Here is a 9,800-nt window from a genome sequence, read left to right as displayed (position 1 = left end):
CTCTGCAACCCACAGTCTTATTCTCTATCTTCCTTTTTTTGTCCCCGTGACTCCAGGGAGGCCATATTTCCATTGAGAGTGGGGGTTGGGGCAGGCAAAAGGGACAGCGGGAAAATCAAATCTCTTCTCTCCCAAATCCACTATGATTTGGGGGTAGAGGAATTTGGAGCCCAAGGTCCTCAATAGGTTATGTTGAGTTGGTTCATGAAAACAGCTGTTTTTACTCACTGATGTACAGAACAAATAAAAGAAATGCAGATAAAATTAAATTTCCTTATAACCTGCGGCTGACTGGCAAATACTTGAGGCAGGCAGAGTTAACAGTCCTCCAGGAACCCCCACTTGTCTTAATGTTAATGGTTTGCGGGAGGGAAAAACAAGTGGTTAACCGTGATAGGGATCACAGGCATGCAGGACAAGAGTCTCCATCAGTTTGCAACTGTCTTAATGATTTACAAGGAAAAAAAAAGCTATCTTATCAATAGCCAAACTTCCAGAAACCTATAGCTTCAACCTGGGACCCTGTCCTCACCCTCCCCTCCTTGGATAGAAAATCATATATAATCAGTCACTCCTCATAATCCCAGGGCAGTTCTTTGTGCCCACCAGTTTTGTGCCTGTGCTTTAATAAAACCACCTTTTTGGACCAAAGATGTGTCGAGAATTCCTTCTAGGCCATCGGCTCTGAACCCCCACATTTCCACATCACTAACCTCAGTACAGGCATGTGAGAAGAGGTCCAAAAATAGTTTTGGGAATGCTTATAAACTATAAAGCACTGGACCACAGTCGTGAGAGGTAGTAAACGCCCCACTGTGAGCTAAAGAGAGCAGTTATTGTTTTTTAATGTTTATTTATTTTTGAGAGAGAGAAAGGGAGACGGAGGATCCAAAGCAGACTCTGCTGTCAGCAAAAAGCCCAGTGTGGGGCTCGAACTCAGAAACCTTGAGATCATGACCTGACCTGAGCTGAGGTCAGACCCTCAACCAATTGAGCCACCCAGGTGCGCCCCGCCCCCCAGCAGTTTCTATAGCAGAGACAATTTGCAGAACTGATTGAGGAGAGAAAGATGTTTGGAGAAAACAGTAGGGAAACTGACCTGGGGAAGCAAGGGCTGGAGAAGTGGTCAAGGGGTCTCAAAGGGATCCAGCCCTAATTTGCCCTGAATTGAGAAGTTGTCAGTACAAGTGTGACCTCAGCACTGTGCTTAGGATCATTAATCTGGCAGGTTCCTTAGAGCAAGACAAATGGGAGGGAAGAGCTGGAGCAGGTGGACATTTAGAAAGCTGGGAGCAGTGGCCCAGGCAAGAATGAGATGAACAAGGAACTGATAAGGGATAGGGCAGAGCAGAGGTCAGGAGTGGGGAGCCACATAAGGGGTCCTGCTGACCTCTCTCTCCCTCTGTTGATCTGGGATGAGAGCAGAGACAGAAACTGGAGTTGACTTTCCCACAGTGAAAGAAGACAGGTAAGGAGCTCCCTTACTCAGGGTGGAGGTGGGCTGGTAGCTGTAGGGCAAGAGAAGGGCTCTTCCAGACCTGCAGGACAGCCGGGGGTAAGTCAGAGGATGTGAGCAGGGATATGAGAGACAGAGTGCAGAAACATGTGTATATGGTCCACTAAAAATAATCTATTTGATCTTCTAGTCTCCTGCCCTCAACCTGAAGGTGGGGGTCTTAGGCCAGTGCAGCAACCCCAGAAAATCAGGTTGGTTTATTCCTTCTTCCTGAGTATGCGGGTGTCTGTGTGTGGTTTATATGCATGTTTTAGCTTACGTGTACCTACAAGTAGGTGTACGTGTATTTATTTATGTATTTGAACCTGTTTTGGCTTCTAAGTGACCAATGTGTCTACAAGCACATGTATTTGAGACAATATCTTTATGTATTTTTCTGTACTTAGCATACATACCAAATTACAATTAGAATTTCAATTCTTTTTTTTTATGTTTATTTATTTTTTTGAGAGTGAGACAGAGCACAAGCAGGGGAGGGGCAGAGAGAGAGGGAGACATAGAATTGGAAGCTCTAGGCTCGGAGAAGTCAGCACAGAGCCTGACTCGGGGCTCAAGCTCACAAACTGTGAAATCATGACCTGAGCTGCTTAAGTGACTGAGCCACCCAGGTGCCTCTAGAATTTCAATTCTTAAAGGAACCTAAGCAGTCTTGGATACATAGGCATGTCTGAGCAGAGGCACAGATGTATAAATGTAACTTTGCAGTGCTATGCTGGAATTGTCTCACATTCGTTCACAAAGAACTAACTGTGCACATCTTTCTAACTTGCATTGAGTGATATCACATTGTAGCTCAAAATGGCCATGGTGGGAATATTTACAACACAGAAATCAATAACTGCTATAAATCAGGTTGTTTTCCAGAGAGCTGGCTGTTAAACACTTACCAGCTCACACTTAGCATATATGTTTTACGTATGAGACCTGCGTGCTCTGTGTGTACCAGTACATATACGTACATAGAAGTACATATATGATTGGGTACCTGGGTGGCTCAGTCCATTAAGCGTCCAACTTCAGCTCAAGTCATGATCTCACAGTTTGTGGGTTGGAGCTCCACGTCAAGCCCTGTGCTGACAGCTCAGAGCCTGGGGTCTGATTCACATTCTGTGTCTCCCTTTCTCTCTCTGCCCCTCCCCCACTCATGCTCTGTGTCTCTCAAAAATAGATAAACAAAAGAAGAAGTACATACATGAAAGTGCGTACCTGTGTCGTGGGTCCGCTTTTTGATACACCACAAACTCAAGGCTGCTGAACTGCAAGTCTTTTCCTACAACTAAGATTAATTTCTGTTCCAATTCTCTGCTATTAATCTCATCGTGCATTGGTGAACTCAGTCATTTCAGGTTTCAGTGTAGATCAAACGCTTGGGCTCCTCCTTCTCAGTGGATTAGGGGCACTTGGTACATGCTTTTGGTCAGGATGGGTTAGGCCACTGATGCTCAAAAATTCACAGAATTCCAAATTCCAACCTCTGTCCTGTGCCAACTGTTACCTGTCCTGACAGTGTGGTGCAGCAGGAAATCCAGAAATAAGTGTGCCCAGAGGGAGGGCCGGGAGGCTGACTCTCTAGGGAGTCTGAGACACATAAAGAGCAGGGGGATGAGTCTCACTAACTTCCACTCCCCAGCCTGTCCCATTCTTTATCAGGATTTGTTCTTTGGCACCTAGCTGGAGCCCTGGACCCAGAACTTTCTGAGCTACCTAAAGTCTGTGTCCCAGGAGAGAAGTGCAAACCTCTGAGGGTGTTGTGGGTTGTACAGAGTAGCCCTGAGATCAGATACTTCCAGGAGGGAAGAGGTCCCTACTGCAAGGGAGAGGCGGGCAGAGGGGTAGAGGGGAAGCCTCATCTATTCCAGGCTCTTCCCTTGCATATGTGCAAATGTGTGGAAACCAGACACCCCATTTTATAAAATTATTTCTTTTTCCAAAAACAAAGAATTGTAGTTTTTATTGAGACAGTTGTAGATTCCCATGCAGTTGTAAGCAATACTACAGAGAGATCCCAGGGACCCCCAGTGCTAACATCCTGCACAACTGCAGTACAATATCACACCCAGATATTGACACAGACCTAACAATCTCCCAGATTTTCCCAGTTTCCCTGCACCTGCTTTCGTGTGTGCGCGTGTGTGTGTGTGTTAGTTCTGTGTAGTTTCATCACAACTGTAGGTCCACGTATCGGCTGCCACAGTCCCGTCTCCACCAGGATCCCACAAGTGCTCCTTTTTTTATCCGCACTCCCTCCATCCCCCGTCCTGATGTCAGCCACCACTAATTTGTTCTTCATTTTCCAGAATCTTGTCATTTCAAGAATGTCATATAAACAGAAGCTTTTTTCACAAAGCACAGTTCCCTGAAGGTTCATTCAAGGTGCCCTGCATCTCAAAGCTCCTTCCCATTGCTGAATAGCATTCCGTCATTGGGATGGAGTGCATTTCTTACTTGTGAAATATTTCCCACATACAAAAACCTATAGAATGGATATACAGGTTATGAAGTTGTGGCTCCTTTTCTGCAAATCCTTGAGCCTCACAGAAGAATCTGGAAAATACGGAGAAACTCCATGTTTGGCACCCACCCTTGAGCCCTTGTGGCTGAGTATTTGTGCCCAGGCTGGGAGGAGCTGTCTGCGGGGAAGGGGCTCAGCGTCAGAGCCCTTCTGAGGGCTTGGGACCTCAGAAGAGAGAGGAGATAAATGGGCCTCTGCCAGAAGAGCACCTGTCTAGACTAGGGCCTCCCTTTCTGTTCAGACTTCTTTTGAACAGGAGGCTGTCCAGAGCCAGTAGAGGCTGGGAAGGGACCCCTCTCAGAGCAAGTCACCATCTATTCCAGCACCAGCTGCTACCTAGGGATGGGACAAGTGCAAGGGCAGTCCCAGGATCAGACGGGCCTCGGTCAGCAGGGTTCCCGGAAGGAGGTGGGACTTCAGGACAGGTACCTCTGGGGCTTTGTCTCCTGGAGCTAAACCTGGCTAGGATCCCCTTAACAAGCACTAAGTGTCTGTGTTTGGGCACATAGTAAGCAACGCAAGCTTTGGACTGGCTCAGGACCTCCAGGGAAAGCCCATGAGAGAAGGGGCTGTCCCTTCGAGTCAGGAAGAGGGAGACTAGTGAGGAGAGCAGAGGCTGGGAGATTTGCCCCAGGGCAGCCAGCTGTCCTGACTGGCTCTGCCACTCCCTACAGGGGCCCAAAAGACTTCCCTTCCAGCCCAAGCTCCCTCCTCCCAGAATCCTGAGGGTCTACAACCTCCTCCTCAACTTACCCTTTCCATCGGCTAGAGTTGCCTCTCTGTGTGAGGGTGAACCTGCTCCCTTCTAACCAGGCCCCTTAGGACTCTCCCAAGGGTGGCCACCCCGCCCTGAAAATCTGACTTGCACAAGTGAGGGAGAGGGGCTCCCAGTGGCAACCAGCCCGTCGCTTCTGAGCATCTCCACGTGCTGGCCAGCGCTTGGGCCAGGCTGCAGGTGGGCACACGTGGGTCTCACAGACTGGCTGCACGGGCAAGGCGTCACCTCCTGGAAAGTTCACTCAGAAGCCCAGCAGTCACAGGCAGGCGGTAGATGCGTCTGATGAGGACTGTGGACTCAGTGCACTCAGGAGGTCAGAGAAGAAAGGGGCTAGAACTCTCGGGAAGGCTTTTGTGGAGGAAGGATGCCGCCTGGGTCTGGAAAGACTGGAAGGGACTGATGGGACAGGCAGGGAGAAAGGGCAGGAAGTGTGCTGTGAATGAGGTAATGGGGGTGAGTAGCAGAGTCTGTGCAGGGCAGGGCCATGATGAGTGGGATTCTTTAGGATTCTAGAGCCAGGATACAGAGTGAGGCGGGGCAACTCCTCTTTGACACCTGCCCAGGACACCTGGCCAGTGTGACCTGTGGAGCAGAAGACTAAACAGAAGGAAGAGGAAGGCTGACCAGTAGCCTAATCAGTTGAAATAGGCCTCTTGCAGGGCATTCCGCCGGGCTCCTTGGAGCCAACCCCTGCCGCTGAAATATGTTGAAATACCTGCAAAGAAGCAGTGAGCCCAGTGGTCTGGTTTGCTCAGGACTGAGGGAGGTCCTGGATGCGGGACTTCCAGTTGTAAAGATGGGATGAGTTGGTCACCCTTTAAAAGCAATCCCTTCCGGGGAGGGTGTCCTAGAGCAAGTCTGAAGGGGTCGCCCCAATGATCCATGACAGATTATATGACTCAAGTATTTTTTAGGAGGGGTGCCAGGGTGGCTTAGTCAGTTAAGTGTCCGGCTTCGGCTCAGGTCATGATCTTGCGGTTTGTGGGTTAGAGCCCCGCGTCAGGCTCTCTGCTGACAGCTAGCTCGGAGCCTGGAGTCTGTCTTTGGATTCTGTGTCTCCCTCTCTCTTTGACCCTCCCCTGCTCATGCTGTATCTCTCTCTCTCTCTCTCTCTCTCTCTCTCTCTCTCTCTCTCAAAAATAAATTTAAAAAAACAAAAAAATTTTTCAAAAGTATTTTTTAGGGGTGCCTGGGTGGCTCAGTTGGTTAAGCATCCAGCTTCGGCTCAGGTCATGATCTCACGGTTCGTGGGTTCAAACCCCGTGTTGGGCTCTGTGCTCACAGCTAGCTCAGAGCCTGGAGCCTGCTTCACATTGTGTCTCCCTCTCTCTCTGACCCTCCCCTATTCCCACTGTCTCTCTCTCTCTCTGTCTCTCAAAAATAAATAAAGAACATAAAAAAATTTAAAAAAACCAAAAGTATTTTTTAGGAGAAATGTTCAGATTTCAGCTCATTAGAATTGTCTTCCAATACTTGAGGAGAGCAGGATTTACATGTGACAGCAAATAACAGAATGAAGTATTACCCACAGAACAATGCAGGAGTGTTTCCCAAATGCTGTTTCCTCAGGAAATGTTAACCGGTAATTCCAGAGCAAAGGCCTCCAGTGATTCTTGGGAACACAGTCCTCTACCATCCACCCACTCGTCATACCCCTACCTCGGAGAGTTCAGCTGCCTGTCAGTACATTAAGGCTCAAAAAATCCCCACGGGAGAGAAACCTACTTCGTCCTGTTTAATGGCTCAATAAACAAGGTTATTTGCACTGAGAGAGTCTTGTCTTTACCCCCCTGCAAATGCTTTCACCCAATGCACATAAATTTTCTCATGATTCCAGTTTGGAAAACTCTCGAAAAGAACAAAGATCTATGGGAGCATTCACTTCATGCTCCTGGGGGACCTATACCAACTCAATAATCTCATGGGCAGACTTTAAGGATAACCCACCTAGAAGTACAATTTCCATTATTGTTCAATTTCTCTCTCTCTTTTTTTTTCTTAAATAACGCACTGTCTTTTAAATGCTGGACTTTCAGTTCTTCAAGGTGCTTTACCCTAAGGCCTCAGGCTTGGGCTTTGTTTCCCTCTGGGCTGGAACCACCAGCAGACTGGATGATTCTCTTGCCTTGCAGGGCAGGAGGAGGGGGCTGGCTCTCCTCCACTCCTCCTGCCCTGGGGCAGCCCAGATTCTGGGTCAGTAAGAGCTCCCCTTCCCAGCCTTTTCCTCCTAAGGAAGAGGGGCAAGGTGGCTGCCAGCTCTCCAGACCAAAGCAGGGGGCAGGGCTGGCCTAGGAGGCCCGGAGCCTGTTGTGGACCTTCCCCAGCCTCCTGCCTCTGTCTGAGTGGTGGGATATATCAAAGGAGGTCACTGAAGTTGTTGACCAGATGGAGTTTGTGCAGTCATGACCCCCCAGCTGGGGCACTGGGGGAAGAAAGGCAGGAGAGGGATGGTACAGCCCAAATCCTCCCTGAGTCCTGCAGTCCCCCGAGTGGGGCAGATTGGGCAAGGATGTGGCCACAGATTCCAAAGCCAGACCAGAGCAGCAGTAGCAGGGCCTCCCTGGAGGAGGCAGCATTGGAGGATGGGCTGGAGAGGGACAGATATTCTAGTCCCAAACTGGAAGGAAGCTTGCGCCCTGGCAAAACTATGAAAGGATAGAAGTTAGCCTCTGGAAGAATGAAAAGTGGGAGCAAGGTGGGCACCTCTGCCTTGGAAGCCAGGTCGTGAGCCTTCCTAGCCCCACTGTCTGGGAAGAAAGTCAGATAACCCAGTGTGCACTGAGGATCCCAGACCTGGCTGAGGAAAAGCCACTTGACCTTCACCCAAACCCTAATATCTCAGAGACGGGGTGTGGTGGTGTTAAGCTAGGCAGCTGCTTCTACTCTAAAAATGATTTGCTGAAAATCCCTGGAAATGGGGTGTTGAGAGCGTAACGAATCCAGCTCACGGCCCTGACGGATACAAGCGAGGATCGATTGTAATGTTCCAGTTAGCGGTGTTTCTTCTGCCCACCTTTCAGGACTTCCCCCCGCCCCCTGCCACATCAGGGGATGTGTGCTTTAACAGAAACCCTGCGGGAGAGCAAGGATTGACCTAGAGGGCCCAGTTTCCGGTGCTGTGACAGAGATCTTTGGGCTTCCTCATACCCATTATCACACCACAGTCGTGGGCAGATGCCCACCCCACAGCCAGTCCTGTTTGCCGAGCTAGCTCTGCTCCCTTTCAGGAGTGAGAGGGGCGGGGGCCACCATCAGAGGGCCTGGCTGGCCCAGCCGGTCCCACGTGGCCAGGCATGTGCGGTTCAGTGGCTGGCTGAGGCCTAAGCAGAGGGGACAGCAGTGCCTTTCCTGAGACAAGTGGGAAGAAGGTATCAGCCATGGCTGACCGAGCGGTGACCCGAGGCCCAACACAGAGCCAATTAGCGGCCACCACAATGGTGGCGGGCTTGCCGCAGCTTCCACGGAGAGCCCCACGTGCAACCGGCGTGTCAGGCTGAGTTAGCACTGGGAGGGCTGAGTGGAGTCCTGCTGGAGGCTGCTTGGATGGGGGAACATGGGTGATAACACCTCCCCCTGGGCTCGGGGGAGCTGAGCACGTGAGCACGCCTGCCTGTGCCTGCATACATGTGCGTGGTGCCAGTGCTCACATGCACATTTACACGTTAGGCCTTGTGTGTTCCTGTGCCTCGTTCATTTAGCATACTTTGTGCATCTAGTCATGCCTCCTTTGTGTGCGCTGGGGCATTCTGAGACCCAACAGGCCAAAGTCTCTGCCGCCGTGGGGCTTCCATTCTAGTGGGAGAGACAAAAAAGAAACAAACATCTATATGGAAGCACAATGGTAAGTGCGATGGGGCAAGGTAAAACAGGAAACGGATCAGGGAGCTATTTTAGAGTGTGACCAAGGAGAGCCCCTCTGAAGAGGTGACCTTGACCAAAATGATGGCAGCCTACTGAGTATCAGGAGGAAGATGGCTGTAGACAGAGGGCAGGTAGCAGGGACAGAGCGACAGGAGTTGGAAGTCTATCATGCTGCCAGTGTACAGGGTGTGGACGAGAGGAAAAGGGAGATTCTGTAGCCGGGGTGGCATCTGATGGTCCAGGCAGTGGGATGGCCCTCAGTAAAGATCTACTTGCCCAGCTCAGCTCCGTGGGCTAATTGTTCCACCCCAACTTTTATTTTATTTATTTACTTATTTGCTTGTTTTTAATATAGTTTGTCAAGTTGTTTTTTATATAACAAACACCCAGTGCTCATCCCCACAAGTGCCCTCCTCCATGCCCATCACTGAGGAGTAATTCTGACCCTCCCCCAAATCCAGCCCCAGGGTCCAGCACACAGAGACCTCTCTGCTTGTACAGGTCCTGACTGTCCCCAGGCACAGTCCCCTCAGCTCTGCCAATTCATTTGGGCCCATATAGTGCCAACCACAGGAGGCCATTGCCCAGGAAGAGAGAACAGGACTCTCCCAGCCAGGCCCAACCCTGAATCCAGAGCCTGAAACTGGCCTCATCCTAGTGGCCAGAGGCAACTGGCGTGATGTTTAAGATCTGCTGGCAGGTGGTGTGATGTGATGGCTGGGAGGCTGGAGGGGGACACTGGGGATCCAGCCCAGGTTCTGTCAGCCCAGACCTCCCCTTCGGAGGTCTGGCATGGTGTAGCAACCCGGGGTAGAAATGAGGGAAGCTGGTGGCCTCCCCAGCCCTTGCTGCCCTGCCCAATCCCTCTTCACAAACAAGGCAGGATCCACCTCCCAGCAAAGAGGCCAAGAGCCAGCGTCAGACTTTGCCTTCCGTTTCCTAAACCCCATGGCCCTGGAACAGAGAGCCTCATTAACTCGGAGGAGACGCTGAGCTGTGCCCTGCTCAGGAGGCCTCCAGGAGAGGGCTGGTGAAAGGAAGGAAAGGAAGGTGGTTGGGCGGGAAATGCCAGTGTTGCCACGCCAAACCAGCCAAAGGCCTCCTTCTACTGCGGAAGACTGACTTGTGTATCC

The sequence above is a fragment of the Suricata suricatta genome, chromosome 4 (assembly GCF_006229205.1).
Source record: "Suricata suricatta isolate VVHF042 chromosome 4, meerkat_22Aug2017_6uvM2_HiC, whole genome shotgun sequence".
NCBI lineage: Eukaryota > Metazoa > Chordata > Mammalia > Carnivora > Herpestidae > Suricata > Suricata suricatta.
This window is presented reverse-complemented; position numbering follows the sequence as displayed.